At 45.2% G+C, this 21,704-nt stretch overlaps 1 pseudogene; it reads right to left on the reverse strand.

The window, feature by feature from the left end:
• Positions 1–9,598: 9,598 nt before the first annotated feature.
• Positions 9,599–14,350, reverse strand: LOC142915713 (uncharacterized; annotated as a pseudogene).
• Between the last annotated feature and the right edge of the window lie 7,354 nt (positions 14,351–21,704).

The raw sequence follows: 21,704 nt of genomic DNA on the forward strand, positions 1-21,704 counted from the left end.
AGTCAGAATTCACCTCCTGCTTCACGTTGCCTCCATCGATGTGAAGGTCCCATTTTGGAGCTGAATCTTCTTCTTCACATTTTACCCTCACTTCTTCGCTCTTCACTTCTTCACATTTCACCTTGACCTCTTCAGATTTCACCTCGATACCTTTAAAAGTGTCCAAGCTGGGATTTTCTTCCGGTTGTTTCATGAGGGATGGGCTCATTGCGTCACTTTGACTTTCACAAGCTGATTTCAGACTCCACTCCTTGTGGATCTTCTGATGCTTTTGTGTTCTCTGGTGTACTTTAAGATTTGATGAACGTGCAAACGCCTTCCCACACACACTGCACTTGAAGGGTTTCTCTCCCGTGTGTGTTCTCTGGTGTTCTACAAGAAGAGATGAACGTGCAAACGCCTTCCCACACACACTGCACTTGAAGGGTTTCTCTCCCGTGTGTGTTCTCTGGTGTGCTACAAGAGTAGATAACTGTGCAAACGCCTTCCCACACACACTGCACTTGAAGGGTTTCTCTCCCGTGTGTGTTCTCTGGTGTTCTACAAGAACAGATGAACGTGCATACGCCTTCCCACACACACTCCACTTGAAGGGTTTCTCTCCCGTGTGTGTTCTCTGGTGTATTACAAGAACAGATAACTGTGCAAACGCCTTCCCACACACACTGCACTTGAAGGGTTTCTCTCCCGTGTGTGTTCTCTGGTGTTCTACAAGAGTAGATGAACGTGCAAACGCCTTCCCACACACATTGCACTTGAAGGGTTTCTCTCCTGTGTGAGTTCTCTCGTGTCGTGTCAAATTTCCAGTACGATCCGTGCTGTATGCACACCAGTCACAATGTTGCCTTGTAGTAACGAGCTGCGCCGAGCGCCTTTGCTCCATCAGACCAATTCTGCAGAGGAAGCGTCAGCTGCAGACATAAAAATATAATATCTACACCATCTACACGTCAGTATCGATACACAGAGGAAAGCATATATACACAGTAAAACGTGACTTACACGTCTATACTTATTCATATATTCATGATATAGTGGAAAAGTGTCCCAAATTCAACACACGGGCTGTTATGGCACACAATGAGAGGGAAAATGGTTACAAACATGCCTGGAAGCCCTCGTATCTTCAAAATGAATGTTAACCAAAAACTCCGAGCACACAATTTCAGCTGTCTGGCTTCAAAAGGAATATTTATGAAAGCTAACTTCAGCTGACATAGCAAAGGGTGTTTAAAATAATACTATTTGTGTTATGCAGAAATGCATAAATTAATGTTCAATCGCAACTTAGAGGTGTGAAGCCAGGCTCAGATGTCCTTGAATGCTGGGATGAACAGATCCGACTTCAGCTGCACGTGTGTGCTGTGTTAACTTCCTGACTCCATTCTTACAAAGAGTTGCAGAGGAAAACAAAACTAAACTACTGTTTTGATATAACCTCCGTGCTCAATAGAGTTAATAGACTTTACTGAAAACACAAACTTGACACTGTCACACACTCAGAGGTGGAGCCAGGATTTTCAGGTAGGGGGGCAACCCCTCCAGCAATGAAATGACAGGAGTTGTTAGTAAGTAAGGAGTTGTTAGTAAGGAGTTGTTAGTAAGTGAGGAGTTGTTAGTAAGGAGTTGTTAGTAAGTGAGGAGTTGTTAGTAAGGAGTTGTTAGTAAGTAAAGAGTTGTTAGTAAGTAAGGAGTTGTTAGTATGTAATGACTTGTCCCTTACTTTTTATTCGACGCGTGTGATCGGCATTGCACTCGCTGAAGGTGTTTGCCTTCAGGGAAGTCGTGTACTCTGTATACGCAACTGCGCAAAATTCTGTGAGTCACTTACAACTGCTTTGCCGTTACTTATTGCCAATTATGGACTTGGACTGTTGTCCTCTCATAGAGTCCCTGGCACGTAATAATATGCCACACGGTGGCAGTGGGGGTCGCAAAATGCTGATTTATCTATATATATGAAAGGGAAATGTGTGGATACTTGTGTCTGTTCGAAATGTTTAGCATACTTCCCAACGTGCCACACACTTGAAATTTGGCATGTGGGTATGTTCCATACTGTACACAATGTAAAAAATATAAAAAAAAGTCTTTAGTATTTTTTTTGGGGGGGGGGGGGAATGACCATGAAGTGTCTGGCGTCAACCCGCAACACCTCTGAGTTAAGCGCTCTGCAATGCTTAGAGCTGTTAACAGACGTGCCGGGAGATTTTAGGTGGCGCTTCGCTCCTGGCCGATGAAGCCATTGGCTTCTCGGAGTTCAATACATATCCTCCGTGCGAAGAACGGGTAGAACTGCTATCTTAAATATGAAGCAGAACATTCCATCTGTTTGTTTGTGCGAAGCAGCAAAAACCTCTCCAGCGCCGAGCTCTGGCGTCGTGAAAATTTGCACAGCTGACGCTGTCTGGAATTTCTAAATGAACGTGACTATTTTCAGCTCGCCACGTCATTATTCCCTTCCCGGGTGGCCAAAATCGACCTTACGTATAAGTGGCGTAAGAGGTTGAATTTCCTTGAGTGAAAACATCCGATTTAGGTAAATTGATTTGTTTCGGCTTTTTTCTTTCTTGCAAGCATCAATTTTTTCCAGGGTTTTTCAGTGAAATGGAAGGGAATGTGAAGTTAATCCAAGACAATAATCCAAGTCCCGGGCGAAGCTGGGTAGTGAAGCTTATTACTAATAAACCCCAATGATCCTATCAAAATTAGGGATTTCGATCGGATCGTTGGGGGGGGGCACGTGCCACCCCACCCCCCACTGGCTCCACCACTGTCACACACTGGCATGGTTCACAGGTGGTGGTGTGTCCAGACCCACGCCTTGCCACCTTCACCTGCTCAGTATTAATGCTTCCTCACTCCACCAAGTAGTTAATTGAGGATCAATCAACACAACCGAGGCTGCGTGTCTCTCTCCCCGTGGTCGTGTGGATTTCCTTCCCGAACCCCCGGTCTCACCTCTACATGTAGAGAATGAACACCGCCACGCATCTAGAGCAGTGGTTCTTAACCTTGTTGGAGGTACCGAACCCCACCAGTTTCATATGCGCATTCACCGAACCCCTCTTTAGTGAAAAATAAAATGTGATTTTTTTCAAATTCAAGACATAGATATGTTTTTTACTGGTACACAAAATGAGCCGTGCATGAACATTACCTTGTTCAAAGAATAAAACCAACACAATGCATAAACTCACAACAAATTACATACCTGGAAATCAAAGTGACTTCTGCTGTTGCCTTTGAGAGATCAGTTCAGATATGCGTGGCTTCACCTTGGCAAGTGCCACTCTCATGTCATTTTCACAGCAAAGTCTGTTCCTTTTCTTCGTTTTTATGTCCAGCATCCTCGAAAAGGATTGCTCACAAAGATATGTTGTAACAAATGGTATAAAAAAATCCAGGGCTTTCTTAGCAATAACTGGATACTTGTTCATTTGTCGACACCAAAACGTTGAGAGCATTGTTGTTCTGAAGAGTTGCTGTTGAACCTGGCTCTGCTGAATTTCAATGATTTCGTCGAGGAATTCATCATTGACATCTGCTGTTTCAACAGCAAACCTGAACGGCTGTCTAACCCATGCTGGATATGACTCTCTTGTAGGGAAATATCGGTCGAGAGACTTTGCAAGCTCATCTAAGTGCGTGGCAATTGTTTGCTTCAGTTCCGTGGATACAGAAATATCTCCGATTCCAGACACATCTTCGATCTTACTTGCACAGTCGTCCAGAAGCGGGAAGTTTGCGAAGTTATTGTTCTCTGTTCGTCGTTTCCATAACGGTAGCTTTTTTTGAAAAGCCTTCAGGTGTTCTTCCGCTTCCATGATATTGACTCCACCACCCTGCATCTGCTGATTGAGATGATTGAGAGCTGCGAATATATCAGCCATGTACGCTAAAATGAGAATGAACTCAGGATTTTTGAAGCAATTTGCATGGCAGTGTTGGTGCTCTTGCAAAAACAGGGCTAATTCCACACGCATGGCAAAAACACAATTCAGCACCTGTCCCCGGGATAACCACCGAATATTAGAATGGAGCAGAAGTACCTCAAATTCAGAGCCCATTTCTTTACACAGCTCACTGAAGATGCGGTGCCTCAGAGCACTTTTTCGCACATAGTTCACACATTCCACCACAGTTTTTAATACTTCTGCCATTTTTGGAGGTAAGGTTTTTGTTGCCAACGCATGCCTGTGCAGAATACAATGCGTCACAATGATGTGTGGTGCATCGGCCTTTACTAGCGCACCAAAACCAGACTTTCTTCCCAGCATGACTGGAGCTCCGTCCGTACAAACTGCAGAAACCATATCCCATGAAAGATTGTTGTCTCTGAAGAAGTCATCCACAAGCTTCTTCACATCGGCTGCCTTCGTTGTTGTTGTAAGAGGCTTACAAAATAAAAAACTCTTCTTTTATCATGTCGTCTTTCACATAGCGTACAAAAACAGCAAGCTGGCTTAGATCAGAAACGTCTGTGGTTTCGTCGAGTTGAAGGCTGAATTTTGCCGGGCTTGAAATCAGATCCGCGACTACTTGAGCCAAGATGTCTTTACTCATGTCTTCTATTCTGTCACTGACGGTGTCATTTGAAAGGGGAATTTGGGATAATTTACCTTCGGCCGCTGTTCCGAGTATCAGATTCGCCATCTTTAATGCAGCTGGTTTCACAAGTGTTTCACCAATGGTGTGTGGCTTGCCCTGCTTTGCGATCAGGTAAGCAACTTCGTACGATGCTGTCAGGATCGGTTTGTTAACAGGTACAAATCCAAGAGCAGGCAGAGTGGCCCTTTCATCGAATCTGGCTCTCTTCACCCTGAATTCAGCAAGTGTTGTGTTCTTGTATTCCCCGTCTCCATGCAACTTCAAGAAGTGTTCCTTTAGTTTTGCCGGTGCAAGACTAGAGTTGCTCAACTTGGCGTTGCAAATCATGCAGATAGGACGCTCACTCCCATCACGTTCCGTGATACATGAGAATCCATGTTGTACATATTCGTCCGACCACTTTCTTCTTTTGCCCGACATAGTTAGTATGGATAAAATATTAAAGAAATCACACGACGTACGACAACAACAGTCACACGTTGACTACTGAGTACGCACTAAATTCCCCGCAGCGCTGATTGGCCAAGCAGTGTAGCATGATCATCTGCAGCCAGTGATGGCCAAGCGGGCCGTGTGTGTCATCACAAATTTACACAATAATTCAAGTGTGTCCGGACCTCCGTGGCGGGGGCTCTGCCGAACCCCTGAGATCGACTCACCGAACCCCTGGGGTTCGATCGAACCCAGGTTAAGAACCACTGATCTAGAGTGAACACCACCCCGCGTCTAGAGTGAACACCACCACGCGTCTAGAGTGAACACCACCACGCGTCTAGAGTGAACACCACCACGTGTCTAGAGTGAACACCACCAAGCGTCGAGTGAACACCACCAAGCGTCTAGAGTGAACACCACCACGTGTCTAGAGTGAACACCGCCACACGTCTAGAGTGAACACCACCACGCGTCTAGAGTGAACACCACTACGTGTCTAGAGTGAACACCACTACGCGTCTAGAGGGAACACCGCCACGCGTCTAGAGTGAACACCACCACGTGTCTAGAGTGAACACCACCAAGCATCTAGAGTGAACACCGCCACGCGTCTAGGGTGAACACCGCCACGTGTCTAGAGTGAACACCGCCACGCATCTAGAGTGAACACCGCCACGTGCCTAGAGTGAACACCACCACGCGTCTAGAGTGAACACCGCCACGCATCTAGAGTGAACACCACTAAGCGTCTAGAGTGAACACCGCCACGCGTCTAGAGTGAACACCGCCACGCGTTTAGAGTGAACACCACCACGCGTCTAGAGTGAACACCACCACGTGTCTAGAGTGAACACCACCACGTGTCTAGAGTGAACACCACCACGCGTCTAGAGTGAACACCGCCAAGCGTCTAGAGTGAACACCAACATGCGTCTAGAGTGAACACCGCCACGTGTCTAGAGTGAACACCGCCACGCATCTAGAGTGAACACCACTAAGCGTCTAGAGTGAACACCGCCACGCGTCTAGAGTGAACACTGCCACGCGTTTAGAGTGAACACCACCACGCGTCTAGAGTGAACACCACCACACGTCTAGAGTGAACACCACCATGTGTCTAGAGTGAACACCACCACACGTCTAGAGTGAACACCAACACGCGTCTAGAGTGAACACCACCACGCGTCTAGAGTGAACACCGCCACGTGTCTAGAGTGAACACCACCACGCGTCTAGAGTGAACACCACTAAGCGTCTAGAGTGAACACCACTAAGCGTCTAGAGTGAACACCACTAAGCGTCTAGAGTGAACACCGCCACGTGTCTAGAGTGAACACCACCACGCTGTTGACAAGCCCCACCTTACACCATTGTAAACCTCATTTGCCAGTAACAAAATATGATAATTGTTATTTTTACCCTTTAATCTGGCAACAAAACTGACACCTTTTTTACAAGGAGTCATGTTCACATTCACCACAATACCTGCGGTCGGAACGCAAACACAAAACAACAACTCTGATAATGTATGTGGCACTGTCCTTGAAATTGATTGGTCCACACCCGAGACAGCTTTCTTTTTGGCGTCTTCTGGTCCAACACCAACGTGAGACGAGGCTCTAAAGAAAGCTGTCTTGGGTGTGGACCAATCAATTTCAAGCTTCCTGTTGCCTCGCGACAGCAGGAAGTAGTATGACGTCACTTCCCTCCCACGAGCGGCTCTCTAACTAAATAAATTATATTCTTAGTTTTTTCGGTAAAGTCACGTTGAAGAGAAACAACAAAATAACAAAATATTATACAACAAAATAACAAAATATTATATATATTTTGTTATTTTGTTGTTTCTCTTCAACGTGACTTTACCGAAAAAACTAAGAATATGAATTACTGCAGTCACGAAAGCTTTAAATCAAAATTTAAATAAATTATGTTAATGAGGCAGGCCCATATGTCGAGGGATGGGGGCGTGGGCGCTGAACCCGTCGCAATAAACTCGCGACGGCTTTAACGGATACATTATGTTAATGAGCCACCAGTCACTGGGCGTAGCTTTGCCCAAATAAGGATTGCCATTGGAACGATATCGGCAGTGACCCAAGCGGAGGTGACGTCACGCTCAAGAGCGCGGTGGACGGGCGAGGGGTGAATACCTTGGTAACATGACGTCACTAGCGAGGTACACCTCCCCCTGGCGTTTCACACCGATGAGGTAATGCAGAGTGGTGACGTCACAGAGTTGGAGTTTAAGTTGATTTAGATTCATTTTCCATTGCTCCCTCCCTTGGGTGTGTGAGCTCAGCAACAACGTGGACATTATTGTGTATACACTGTGTGTGTGTACACTGTGTGTGTCACTGTGTGTCGCTGTGTGTCACTGTGTGTGTCACTGTGCCTGGCACAAGCGTTGTGGTGACGTCACCGCCACTTAGTGGCGAATGGCGGTTGTTGTTGTGTCACTTTGTGTCACTGTGTATACACTGTGTGTGTACATTGTGTGCGTGTACACTGTGTGTGTGCACACTGTGTGTACACTGTGTGTACGCTATGTGTGTATACACTGTGTGTCACTGTGTGTGTGTACACTGTGTGTGTGTACAGTGTGTGTGTACACTGTGTGTACACTGTGTGTGTGTACACTGTGAATGTACACTGTGTCTACACTGTGTGTGTACACTGTGTGTACACTCTGTGTGTACACTGTTTGTGTCCGCATTGAACCGAACCCCCGGCAAGGCCATCTACTTAATGACGAGAGAAAATTCACATGAAATGTCCTTTTCAATGGAGTCATCCAGATGTAAATTGATACACGCTTTTAATGAAGAAATAAAATCATCTCATTCAAAACACAACACAATTCAAATATGTTTCATTTTAAAACTTCAAAACGGAGCATGGGGTACTTGTGTGAATGCGTCCTTCGTGTGCAAATCTTGTGACTTTCCTGGCCTGAAGGCCGTCAATGTGTTGGACCCTTATTGGTGCACAGCGTCTCAACAACAGCAGTGGGGTTTGCTTCAACCGATAGGTACGAACATCCAGACGTGAATCAGCGAGGTGCATTTCTAGTCCTAGTTAGACAAAATCTACGTCAACACGTAAGACAAAACTACAATTCGTGTTGTAGAGAATGTACCTCCTCCTATACGTGTAACTTTTAAGTGGTATGCCTTGTAACTGATGAAAGATCCGAGTGTGCTCCCTATTTCAAAGACAATGAGTTGCTCCAGAGGCAGACGCTTCGTGAAACACAAAAGTACCCTTTGACCTGTATCACAAGAACAACGGGTCTCACCTGAGTTCTCTGTACAGGTTACTTCCAAACACACACACACACTTTGTGCTAACATCACTTATTCAATGTGTGACCCTCAGACAAAATGTTACATGCACGAGCACAATAAGACAAGTATTAATTCTAAATCATTGACGGGCATATTAACAAAATTGAATTACTGCAGCGTAATTGACTGCATGACGTTACATCGTATTAACAAGAAGTTATTTTACAAATACGCACCATCTGCTTAACAGTGTATGTACAACGTACTATTGTTGCATCATTCAAAACGAGTAGGCCGTTGCATGCTGGCATCTGGGTCAAAATGTAGCAAATTCTAAACATTACGCTACAAATAATAGAGGGCACTTCGATGGCAACACAAGCAATCGTCATCAGGTGGGACAAGCACAGCAGCAATAAGCAGAAACTACTGGAGTAGGCGCCTACTACTTCAGCAGTTTCTCTTGCTGTGGTTGTCCCACCTGATGACGATTGTTTGGGCTGTGATCTAAACGCCGCGATCTGTTATGTTTCTACCCACGTGGTGACTTTACCGAAATAACTCAACAGTGTGGATTCCTGCAGTCACCAAAGCTTCGAATCAAGATTGCCTACAAACTACACAACTGAGATGATGCATCAATCATCGCCCCCTACTGACAGGCTCTTGTCCACATGCAGGCTGGTGCAGGGACACCACCTTGTGCCACATAGGGGCAGCTGCTACTTGGGGATGCTCTTCGAGTGTTTCAGACGAGGTACGACATAAAACTCCGAGTTGCCAAGGCGATAAGGCAAGCAGCGTGTAAATGCAATTATTATAACATCGTGAATGCTTGGAGGCTTATTGTATCTCGCTCCTGGTTAAAGATCTACCCAACCCACAGGTCTATAAAGACTGGCCGCTCTTACTCTGCAGGTTGAACCTAGCAACTGAGTGTCCAACTTCACGTTCTTGTCATTAAAGGCCTGTGACAAAGGTGCATCTATTGGAGCGACATCATCTCAAGCTTACACATCTATCGAGTCTCCACTTGACTTTGTATTGTCTCGGAGGAAGTCCACCCACACCTCCACTTCCACAAACTGCTGAGAGTTGCCTCGCTCTGCCTCACAGTGAGAATTCTCCTCCTGCTTTACGTTGCCTCCATCGATGTGAAGGTCCCATTTTGGAGTTGAATCTTCATCTTCACATTTTACCTTCACTTCTTCCCTCTTCACCACCACTTCTTCACATTTCACCTCGATACCTTTAAAAGTGTCCAAGTTGGGATTTTCTTCCGGTTCGTGTTTCATGAGGGATGGGCTCATTGCGGCACTTTGACTTTCACAAGCTGATTTCAGACTCCGCTCCTTGTGGATCTTCTGATGCTTCTGTGTTCTCTGGTGTGTTTTAAGAGCAGATGACTGTGAAAATGCCTTCCCACACACACTGCACTTGAAGGGTTTCTCTCCCGTGTGTGTACTCTGGTGTGTATTAAGAGCAGATGACTGTGAAAATGTCTTCCCACACACACTGCACCTGAAGGGTTTCTCTCCCGTGTGTGTTCTCTGGTGTATTTTAAGAGCAAATGACTGTACAAATGCCTTCCCACATACAGTGCACTTGAAGGGTTTCTCTCCCGTGTGTTCTCTGGTGTTTTAAGAGCAGATGAATCTGAAAATGTCTTCCCACACACAGTGCACTTGAAGGGGTTTCTCTCCCGTGTGTGTTCTCTGGTGTTTTTTAAGAGCAGATGACTGTGCAAATGCCTTCCCACACACAGTGCACTTGAAGGGTTTCTCTCCCGTGTGTTCTCTGGTGTTTAAGAGCAGATGACTGTGCAAATGCCTTCCCACACACAGTGCACTTGAAGGGTTTCTCTCCCGTGTGTGTTCTCTGGTGTGTTTTAAGAGCAGATGAATCTGAAAATGCCTTTCCACACACACTGCACTTGAAGGGTTTCTCTCCTGTGTGTGTTCTCTGGTGTGTTTTAAGAGCAAATGAATCTGAAAATGTATTCCCACACACACTGCACTTGAAGGGTTTCTCTCCCGTGCATGTTCTCTGGTGTCTTTGAAGATGAGATGAATCTGAAAATGCCTTTCTACACACACTGCACTTGAAGGGTTTCTCTCCTGTGTGTTCTCTGGTGTTTTAAGAGCAAATGAACCTGAAAATGTCTTCCGACACACACTGCACCTGAAGGGTTTCTCTCCCGTGTGTGTTCTCTGGTGCTTTTTAAGAGTAGATGAATGTGAAAATGTCTTCCCACACACTGCACCTGAAGGGTTTCTCTCCCGTGTGTGTTCTCTGGTGTGTTTTAAGAGCAGATTAATCTGAAAATGCCTTTCCACACACACTGCACTTGAAGGGTTTCTCTCCTGTGTGTGTTCTCTGGTGTCTTTGAAGATGAGATGAATCTGAAAATGCCTTTCCACACACACTGCACTTGAAGGGTTTCTCTCCTGTGTGTGTTCTCTGGTGTGTTTTAAGAGCAAATGAACCTGAAAATGTCTTCCGACACACACTGCACCTGAAGGGTTTCTCTCCCGTGTGTGTTCTCTGGTGCTTTTTAAGAGTAGATGAATGTGAAAATGTCTTCCCACACACTGCACCTGAAGGGTTTCTCTCCCGTGTGTGTTCTCTGGTGTGTTTTAAGAGTAGATGAATCTGAAAATGTCTTCCCACACACAGTGCAATTGAAGGGTTTCTCTCCTCTGTGTGTTCTCTGGTGTGTTACAAGAGTAGATGACTGTGCAAACGCCATCCCGCACATCGTGCACCTGAAGGGTTTTTCTCCTGTGTGTGTTCTCTGGTGTTACAAGATCAGATGACTGTGCAAATGCCTTCACGCACACACTGCACTTGAAGGGTTTCTCTCCTGTGTGTGTTCTCTGGTCTTTTTTTAAGATTAGATAAATCTGAAAATGTCTTCCCACACACACTGCACTCGAAGGGTTTCTCTCCTGTGTGTGTTCTCTGGTGTTTTTTAAGAGTAGATAAATGTGAAAATGCCTTCCCACACACTGCACTTGAAGGGTTTCTCTCCCGTGTGTGTTCTCTGGTGTGTTTTAAGAGCAAATGAATCTGCAAATGTCTTCCCACACACACTGCACTTGAAGGGTTTCTCTCCCGTGTGTGTTCTCTGGTGTCTTTGAAGATGAGATGAATATGAAAATGTCTTCCCACACACAGTGCAACTGAAGGGTTTCTCTCCTGTGTGTGTTCTCTGGTGTGTTACAAGATTACATGACTGTGCAAACGCCATCCCGCACATCGTGCACCTGAAGGGTTTCTCTCCTGTGTGTGTTCTCTGGTGTTTTACAAGATCAGATGACTGTGCAAATGCCTTCACGCACACACTGCACTTGAAGGGTTTCTCTCCTGTGTGTGTTCTCTGGTGTGTTTTAAGAGTAGATAAATCTGAAAATGTCTTCCCACACACACTGCACTTGAAGGGTTTCTCTCCTGTGTGTGTTCTCTGGTGTTTTTTAAGAGTAGATAAATGTGAAAATGCCTTCCCACACACACTGCACTTGAAGGGTTTCTCTCCCGTGTGTGTTCTCTGGTGTGTTTTAAGAGCAAATGAATCTGCAAATGTCTTCCCACACACACTGCACTTGAAGGGTTTCTCTCCCGTGTGTGTTCTCTGGTGTCTTTGAAGATGAGATGAATATGAAAATGTCTTCCCACACACAGTGCAATTGAAGGGTTTCTCTCCTGTGTGTGTTCTCTGGTGTGTTACAAGATTACATGACTGTGCAAACGCCATCCCGCACATCGTGCACCTGAACGGTTTCTCTCCCGTGTGTGTTCTCTGGTGTTTTACAAGATCAGATGACTGTGCAAATGCCTTCACGCACACACTGCACTTGAAGGGTTTCTCTCCTGTGTGTGTTCTCTGGTGTGTTTTAAGAGCAAATGAATCTGAAAATGTCTTCCCACACACACTGCACTTGAAGGGTTTCTCTCCCGTGCATGTTCTCTGGTGTCTTTGAAGATGAGATGAATCTGAAAATGCCTTTCCACACACACTGCACTTGAAGGGTTTCTCTCCTGTGTGTGTTCTCTGGTGTGTTTTAAGAGCAAATGAACCTGAAAATGTCTTCCGACACACACTGCACCTGAAGGGTTTCTCTCCCGTGTGTGTTCTCTGGTGCTTTTTAAGAGTAGATGAATGTGAAAATGTCTTCCCACACACTGCACCTGAAGGGTTTCTCTCCCGTGTGTGTTCTCTGGTGTGTTTTAAGAGTAGATGAATCTGAAAATGTCTTCCCACACACAGTGCAATTGAAGGGTTTCTCTCCTCTGTGTGTTCTCTGGTGTGTTACAAGAGTAGATGACTGTGCAAACGCCATCCCGCACATCGTGCACCTGAAGGGTTTTTCTCCTGTGTGTGTTCTCTGGTGTGTTACAAGATCAGATGACTGTGCAAATGCCTTCACGCACACACTGCACTTGAAGGGTTTCTCTCCTGTGTGTGTTCTCTGGTCTTTTTTTAAGATTAGATAAATCTGAAAATGTCTTCCCACACACACTGCACTCGAAGGGTTTCTCTCCTGTGTGTGTTCTCTGGTGTTTTTTAAGAGTAGATAAATGTGAAAATGCCTTCCCACACACTGCACTTGAAGGGTTTCTCTCCCGTGTGTGTTCTCTGGTGTGTTTTAAGAGCAAATGAATCTGCAAATGTCTTCCCACACACACTGCACTTGAAGGGTTTCTCTCCCGTGTGTGTTCTCTGGTGTCTTTGAAGATGAGATGAATATGAAAATGTCTTCCCACACACAGTGCAACTGAAGGGTTTCTCTCCTGTGTGTGTTCTCTGGTGTGTTACAAGATTACATGACTGTGCAAACGCCATCCCGCACATCGTGCACCTGAAGGGTTTCTCTCCTGTGTGTGTTCTCTGGTGTTTTACAAGATCAGATGACTGTGCAAATGCCTTCACGCACACACTGCACTTGAAGGGTTTATCTCCTGTGTGTGTTCTCTGGTGTGTTTTAAGAGTAGATAAATCTGAAAATGTCTTCCCACACACACTGCACTTGAAGGGTTTCTCTCCTGTGTGTGTTCTCTGGTGTTTTTTAAGAGTAGATAAATGTGAAAATGCCTTCCCACACACACTGCACTTGAAGGGTTTCTCTCCCGTGTGTGTTCTCTGGTGTGTTTTAAGAGCAAATGAATCTGCAAATGTCTTCCCACACACACTGCACTTGAAGGGTTTCTCTCCCGTGTGTGTTCTCTGGTGTTTTTTAAGAGTAGATAAATGTGAAAATGCCTTCCCACACACTGCACTTGAAGGGTTTCTCTCCCGTGTGTGTTCTCTGGTGTGTTTTAAGAGCAAATGAATCTGCAAATGTCTTCCCACACACACTGCACTTGAAGGGTTTCTCTCCCGTGTGTGTTCTCTGGTGTCTTTGAAGATGAGATGAATATGAAAATGTCTTCCCACACACAGTGCAACTGAAGGGTTTCTCTCCTGTGTGTGTTCTCTGGTGTGTTACAAGATTACATGACTGTGCAAACGCCATCCCGCACATCGTGCACCTGAAAGGTTTCTCTCCCGTGTGTGTTCTCTGGTGTTTTACAAGATCAGATGACTGTGCAAATGCCTTCACGCACACACTGCACTTGAAGGGTTTCTCTCCTGTGTGTGTTCTCTGGTGTTTTTTAAGAGTAGATAAATGTGAAAATGCCTTCCCGCACACACTGCACTTGAAGGGTTTCTCTCCCGTGTGTGTTCTCTGGTGTTTTACAAGATTACATGACTGTGCAAACGCCATCCCGCACATCGTACACCTGAAGGGTTTCTCTCCCGTGTGTGTTCTCTGGTGGTTCTGAAAAACTGATGGCCATGCAAATGCCTTGTTACACACAGTACATTTGAAGGGTTTCTCTCCTGTGTGACTTCTCTGGTGCCGTGTCAGATTTCCAGTCCGGTCTGTGCTGTATGCACGCTGGTCGCATTGTTGACTTGTCGTACCGAGCTGCGCTGAGTGCCTTTGCTCCATCAGACGAATTCTGCAGAGGAAGCGTCAGCTGCAGACAGAAAAAAAGAATATCCAAACCATCTACACGTCAGGCACAGAGGAATGCACACGTGACTTACACGTCTATACTTATTAATATATTCATGATGTAGTGAAAAAGTTTCCCAAATTCATCAGATTTGATGAACGTGCAAATGCCTTCACGCACACACTGCAACTTGAAGGGTTTATCTCCCGTGTGTGTTCTCTGGTGTACTTTAAGATGTGGTGACTGTGCAAACGCCTTCACGTACAGAGTGCACCTGAAGGGTTTCTCTCCACGGGCTGCTATGGCACACAATGAGAGGGAAAATGTCATTAATATGCCTGGAAGCCTTCATATCATCAAGATGAATGTTAACTCAAAACTCTAAGCACACAATTTCGGCTGTCTGACTACAAAAGGAATATTTATGAAAGCTAAATTCAGCTGACATAGCAAAGGGTGTTGAAAACAATACTATTTGTGTTATGCAGAAATTAATGTTCAATCGCAACTTAGAGGTGTGAATCCAGGCTCAGATGTCCTTGAATGCTGGGATGAACAGTTCCGACTTCAGCTGAATGTGTGTGCTGTGTTCACATCCTGTTTCCATTCTTACAAAGAGTTCCAGAGGAAAACAAAAATAAACTATAGTTTTGATATAACCTCCGTGTGCAATAGAGTTAATAGACTTTACTGCAAACACAAACTTGACACTGTCACACACTGCAATGGGTAAACAGGTGGTGGTGTGACCAGAACCATGCCTGGCCACCTTCATCTGCTCAGCATTAATTCTTCCTCACTCCACCAAATAATGAATCGAGGATCAATCAACATAGGCGAGGCTATCCGTGTCTCTGTCTCTCTCCCCGTGGTGAAGGTGTTCCCTTCCACACATTCAGAGTCAACAGCGGCACGCGCTTAGCGTCTTTGACCGATAGACATTGACGCACGTATTGTTGGTTCTTTCAGTAAAGTCACGTAGATAGAAAATAAAAAATAACAGATTAAATTGAACAAGATAAAGACCACTTGTGTTGCGATCGAAACGTCGTGGGTTTTTTGCTTCATTTAAAAAATATATATTTTTCATTTAATTTAGTATCCGTTATTTTTATTTTATTTTCTATCTACATGACTTTACCGAATAAACGAAGAATATTAATTCCTGCAGTCACCAAAGTTTTAAGTCAAAACATTCACACACGTTGACAAAGCCTCACCTTGTGTTGTTGTGGGCAGGTCGCTTCTGATAACAAGAGTGGTATAGCAGCTCAAGCGGGCTTGGCCTGCTAACAAAAGAAAATAAAAACTGCGTGAATATTTACAATAAAACAAAGTTACAAAGTGGCGAGCCGGGTGAAGACAAATTAAACTTAAGCGAGATAATTAAAGTGAATGCAATCAGGCGAGGGCAGGAGGCAAGGCCCCGCGTGGCTAGGCCCCGCGTTGTAAAGCTCCAACCTGGACATCGATTCCCATGCTCGCTGCTACTCAACTGACATCCCTACGAGAGAGAGAGGCTCTACCTTGGTAAACAACAACAACCACCACAACCACCACCATGAGAATTTCTCACCTCGGATTTCAGTGCAAGCGCGGATCGGCAGCCTCCTGTTACCTCGCGACATCACGCGGGTAAGCAGGTAACATGACGTCACTTGTGGGGTAAGAGACACGCCCCTCCCACAAAGAGCGGCTCTGTAACTGATTAAATTATGTTAATGAGCCCGGCCCATGTCGAGGGATGGGGCGTGGCTGCTGAACCCGTCGCAATAAACTCGCGACGGCTTTAACGGATACATTATGTTAATGAACCGCCAGTCACTGGGCGTAGCTTTGCCCAAATAAGGATTGCCACTGGAACGATATCAGCAGTGACCCAAGCGGAGGTGACGTCACGCTCAAGAGCGCGGTGGACGGGGATGGGGGAGTGTGAATACCTTGGTGACATGACGTCACTAGCGAGGTACACCTCCCGCTGGCACTTCATGCCGATGAGGTCATGGGGATAGAGTTTAAGTTGATTTAGATTCATTTTCCATTTCCCCCTCGCTTGAGTGCGTGAACTCAGCAACAACGTGGACATTATTGTGTATACGTACACACACTGTGTACACTTTGAGGCCACGTGAAGCGTCAAAGGCTCCCTGGAAGGAGGAAGTCGCGTGACAGACTCAGCAGTTGCGATGGGTTAACTGACGGATGGCTATCGATTAGAAATCACATATCCCCGAGTCTCACCTGTGAGTGGCACCGCCTCACGCTGTTGTGGATCCCCACGTGGCTCGGAGCCTCAAAAGCTCCGTGACTCCTGGGTGGTGATACAAAGACAAAGATCCCCCGTGTTGCCTTTGACAGACTGTAGGGGCAAGTGCTGTTAGCAAGTAGCAGCGCCACCTATGAAGGCCGGAATGGTACACGAAGGGAGTGGGTGGCCAGCACCGCGCCCGACCGCCTTTGTCTCCCCAGTAATGATGTTTGCACACCACACTGGGTACTCACTTGAGGCTGAGTCGACCTAGGGGAGGCCCAGAACCGGTTCAAATAATCGTCACTGGGTGTTGGCTGTCGTTATGTTCGTAGAGCAGCGTACTAACCGCTGGACTACCGCCGAACACGTTACACACACACACGCACAGCACACACACACAGTACACACACACACAGTGCACACACACACGGTACACACACACGGTACACACACATGGTGCACACACACACACAGTACACACACACATGCACAGTACACACACGCACAGTACACACACACGCACAAACACACACACGGTACACACACAGTACACACACACACGCACGATACACACACACGGTACACACACACACAGTACACACACACACGCACGATACACACGCACGGTACACACACACACAGTACACACACACACAGTACACACACACAGTACACACACAGTACACACACACGCACGGCACACACACACACGCACGGTACACACACGCGGTACACACACACAGTACACACACACACAGTACACACACACAGTACACACACACACAGTACACACACACGGTGCACACACACGCACGATACACACGCACAGTACACACACACGCACAGTACACACACACAGTACACACACACACTACACACACGTACGCACGGCACGCCCACACTCCTTCAGTCACGTGACTAAGGTTGACGAGCCGCCCCGTCTCCCGAGGTGACCTCTTGGCTCTCTCGTCTCTCCTCGACACGTAGATTCATTTCTTACTCTTACCTAGAAACGTCATTGTCTGTCTGTGTCTGTGGACGCAACTTGCGAGGAATTGTACTCACACACTGTGGGGTTTACGTTTCAAATAAAGTGCCCAGATACCACGCAATAAGCCCCGTGGTGAGCCAGTGCTATTCGTAGTTCCAATCAATCAACATGAAAGTAGTTAAATTAACAATTTATTACTAATCTCCATATATATCAAAGGCAAAGTTGTGAACGTGTGTGTCTGTTCAAAATGTTTAGCGTACTTCCCGACACGCACCAAGCTTGAAATTTGCCATGTGGGTAATTTCCAGACTGTACACCGTGCAAACATAAAAATTTACTTTTGTATATTTTTTTGGGGGGGGCGCGCAATAATGGTTAAGCATGAAAACACCATGATACATAGGACTTACTTTGATTAGAATCTTGGAATTGATTGTGTACATGTTGAAATTGTTAAATGAGCATTTTGAGCACACTGCTGTTTCAATAAATGTTCATGATTCTGAGAATATAAGTGTAATTCTGAGCATCATAATGACCATATTGGAATTGTCATCATGAATGGGGGTTCAATGATTCTTATAATAGGAATGTGGTTTTGAGCATGACTATTGATATTTCGGACTCATTTATGACAATAGAATGATTTTGTTTTGCTCATCAATCAGGATACTGTTAATGATGCGCATGCCCATAAATTGTTGAAATGACTAGAAATGCAAGTTGTGTATACTCTCCAACCCCATTCCTCTACCTACCCATTCCCTTGACGGGCTCCATGCCCACTGAAACCCATGACGATGGCGATGATGATTCCACCTCTCGCTGTAACAATCAAAGCACCTCCAACTTCTGAATGCAAAGGTGCTGGTTGGTGTAACGCCAAAACACATCGTCAACGCCGCTCCCAAGCCCGCCCTACGTTAGTTACATCGTGAGAATCAACAAAATAAAAAGTTCCACAGAGAAAACTAAAATGACATTACGCAATCCCCAAAGTCGCACGCGGTAGGCTACACGACTCGGAGAACAGCGTCAGACTTCAAGACTTGCATCGCCATCATCAGCATTCTTCCTCTCCACAAGTCATCGCACGTCAATATTCAACAAGCTGCACACGCGTGCAAGTCACCTCTCGACCCCCACCACCTGCACGGTTAACGCGATCAGACCCGGGGGTCAAATTAAAATTGTGTCGTCTTTGGTGACGTATTGCAATCGGTATCATTTTAATGATGTACGTACAGCAACTGCTGTACGTACATCATTGCTGTACGTACATCGAATTATATCATTGACAACGGGGTCCACTTTTGCGGTATTTGCGTGCGGTATTTTAATTATATAGATACGTAGTCAGTTCATTAGTATGGGGTTCCTCTATAAGGAATTGTAATTGTAAAATGTATTACTTAATAATACGATTCCAGGCCACACTTAGTCAGAGCAGTTAAAATGACTGTACATGTGTAGGTATGAAATAAAATAAATTTAAATAAAATAAAATTTATTTACTAATAAATTTAATTTAACGTAGATATAAAATAAAATAAATTAAATTTAAATAAATGTAATTCATTAAAAATTTCAATTTAATTTAACGTATGTATGAAATAAAATTGTATTTATTACAAATTTGAATTAAATTTAACGTAAGTAAAAAATAAATTTTAAATTATAAAAAAAATATTCATTTATAAAAAATCACGTAGGTATAAAATACATTTAAATTAATAATAAAATTCAATTTAATGTAGGTATAAAATCAAATGTAATTAAATAATTAATAAAACATTTCTACCTCCGTGACTTTACCGAAAGACGCACAGAGTGTGGACCCACGTGACATCAAGGCTGTCCTAGTCTAGGCAAGGCCTCAGGGTGTACCGGGCCTTTCACAACAACAGCAGCAACAACGGTTCTCTTGAGAAAATGCTTTAAAAAAAAAGTCAACGTAGCTTACCTTGACACTCGCGAACTTTAATGATTAAAATAATTAAAACAAAACTAAACACTCACACGCACATGGGCGCGCGGCGTTCAGCGTGTAGGGCATTGAAAATGGTAGCGTCCTCCCGCGATCTGATTGGTCGCCGCGTGCCAAAGTGGGGAGGGGGGGAGGGCCAGCGATCCGATTGGTCGAGAGGCAAACCTGGGCGCGTCTCCGGCGATGGTGCGCAGTGATTGGTCAACGGTTGTCCTATGCTAATTTTGGTATGCTAATTAATTTTAATCTGTATGCTAATGCAGTATATTTATCCATACTCATTAAGTTTAATGTTTATCCTAAATTAGTTAAAAATATGCTCGTTTAGTTAACATTCTATGATAGTATCGTTATATTTTTTATGCTATAACAGCAGTGCATATTGCTGTGGTGGTACCTGCTATGATTACAGCAGTGCATACTGACTGTGGTGGTACCTGCTATGATTACAGCAGTACATACTGACTAGTGGTACCTGATACCTCTCCTTCTTTCCACAGAGCTACAAGACAATCAGAGTCTAGTCGTCCTACACATCGTCAGCAAGATGGATGAGGTGAGCTAGGTCTGGCTGTGTGTGGCGCCGAGCGTGAAGATTTTCTTCTCTTCTGCAGCGTGCGTCCACGTCAACTTTCACCATCAAGCGCGCCCAGACTCCTCCACGGCTCCGCTGTCTCTCCTGCCCTCGTCCTCCTGCTTCCGCTCCGTCCGATCGCCTCCCCTCTCCTCCCGCCCCTTGCCGTCTCTCTTCACACGCGCATTCCGACCTCCCTCGCCTTCCACGTCAGGAGGTACGCCCGAGATCATTCGTCCTGCCCGCACCAACGGCTCACCCATCGTCCGACCGCGTTTCCGTTCATGCAGGTAAGGGCACCATCACGGCGTAGCGGTTAGCGGCGCTGCGCCATTCTCGCTCACGGCCAATACCAGCGACAATTATTGGCCGTCCGTGAATGACGTCACGCACCTAGAGGGGGGGGGGGGCGGGGTCAGACGTTTGTGATGATGTGTGACGAGGGGGGGGGGTTGAGAAAAGTGACGTCACGTCAAATTGCGCAACTTTAAATAGACACGTTCTACTTAAATAGACTTTGTAATAAATGTTTTCTACCTACAGAGTGCAGCGCCACATTAACTACGCACTACAATGACAATAGTTTAAAGCGATTTGAAGCATGTTTTATATATTATTTTGGGGGGGTGGGCAGCTTTGTGACGTCATATTTGAGGGGGAGGGGTCTGACTTTTTGTGACGTCATGCGACGATGGGGGGGGGGATCAAAAATCCTCTAAAATTACGTGACGTCATTTCAGGTCGGCCCCTGACCTGAAGCAGTCCTGAGCGTCACTTAGGTGGACTCAGCCATAATGAAGGAGGTGGTGAGGTGGGTGGGGGTGCTAACATCAGAATTTGAGAGACGAGCGGCCAGCCGTGGTTCTGTCCACACCAGCCCCTGGTGTTGTTCCATCGCGACCCTCACCGGTGCTCGCTAACAGCGCACGCCCAGTGGGAGTCGATGAGTCCGTGGGTTTCTGTGCGAGTCCGTGGGTCCATGTGTGGGTCTGTGGATGCGTCAGTCTATATTGGGGAGCCTTTGTCTTTGCAGTTTGGGGACTAGTGCAGCACTAGTGTGTAGTAGTGTATAGTGTAGTGTATAGTAGTGTATAGTAGTGTAGTGTATAGTGTATAGTATTGTATAGTATAGTAGTGTATAGTAGTGTATAGTGTAGTGTATAGTAGTGTAGTGTTTAGTGTAGTGTATAGTAGTGTGTAGTGAATAGTGTAGTGTATAGTAGTGTATATTGTAGTGCATAAGTGTATAGTGTAGTGTATAAGTGTATTGCATAGTAGTGTAGTGTATAGTAGTGTATAGTGTAGTGTATAAGTGTATAGTGTAGTGTATAATAGTGTATATTGTAGTGTATAGTGTAGTGTATAGTAGTGTATATTGTAGTGTAGAAGTGTATAGTGTAGTGTATAATAGTGTATATTGTAGTGTATAGTGTAGTGTATAGTAGTGTGTATTGTAGTGTATAAGTGTATAGTGTAGTGTAGAAGTGTATAGTGTAGTGTATAATAGTGTATATTGTAGTGTATAGTGTAGTGTATAGTAGTGTATATTGTAGTATTTAAGTGTA

This window comes from Petromyzon marinus, unplaced genomic scaffold, assembly GCF_048934315.1.
Source record: "Petromyzon marinus isolate PM22_M1 ecotype Great Lakes invasive population unplaced genomic scaffold, UKy_Petmar_22M1.pri1.0 PM_G_Scaffold_34, whole genome shotgun sequence".
In the NCBI taxonomy this organism is placed as follows: Eukaryota; Metazoa; Chordata; class Hyperoartia; order Petromyzontiformes; family Petromyzontidae; genus Petromyzon; species Petromyzon marinus.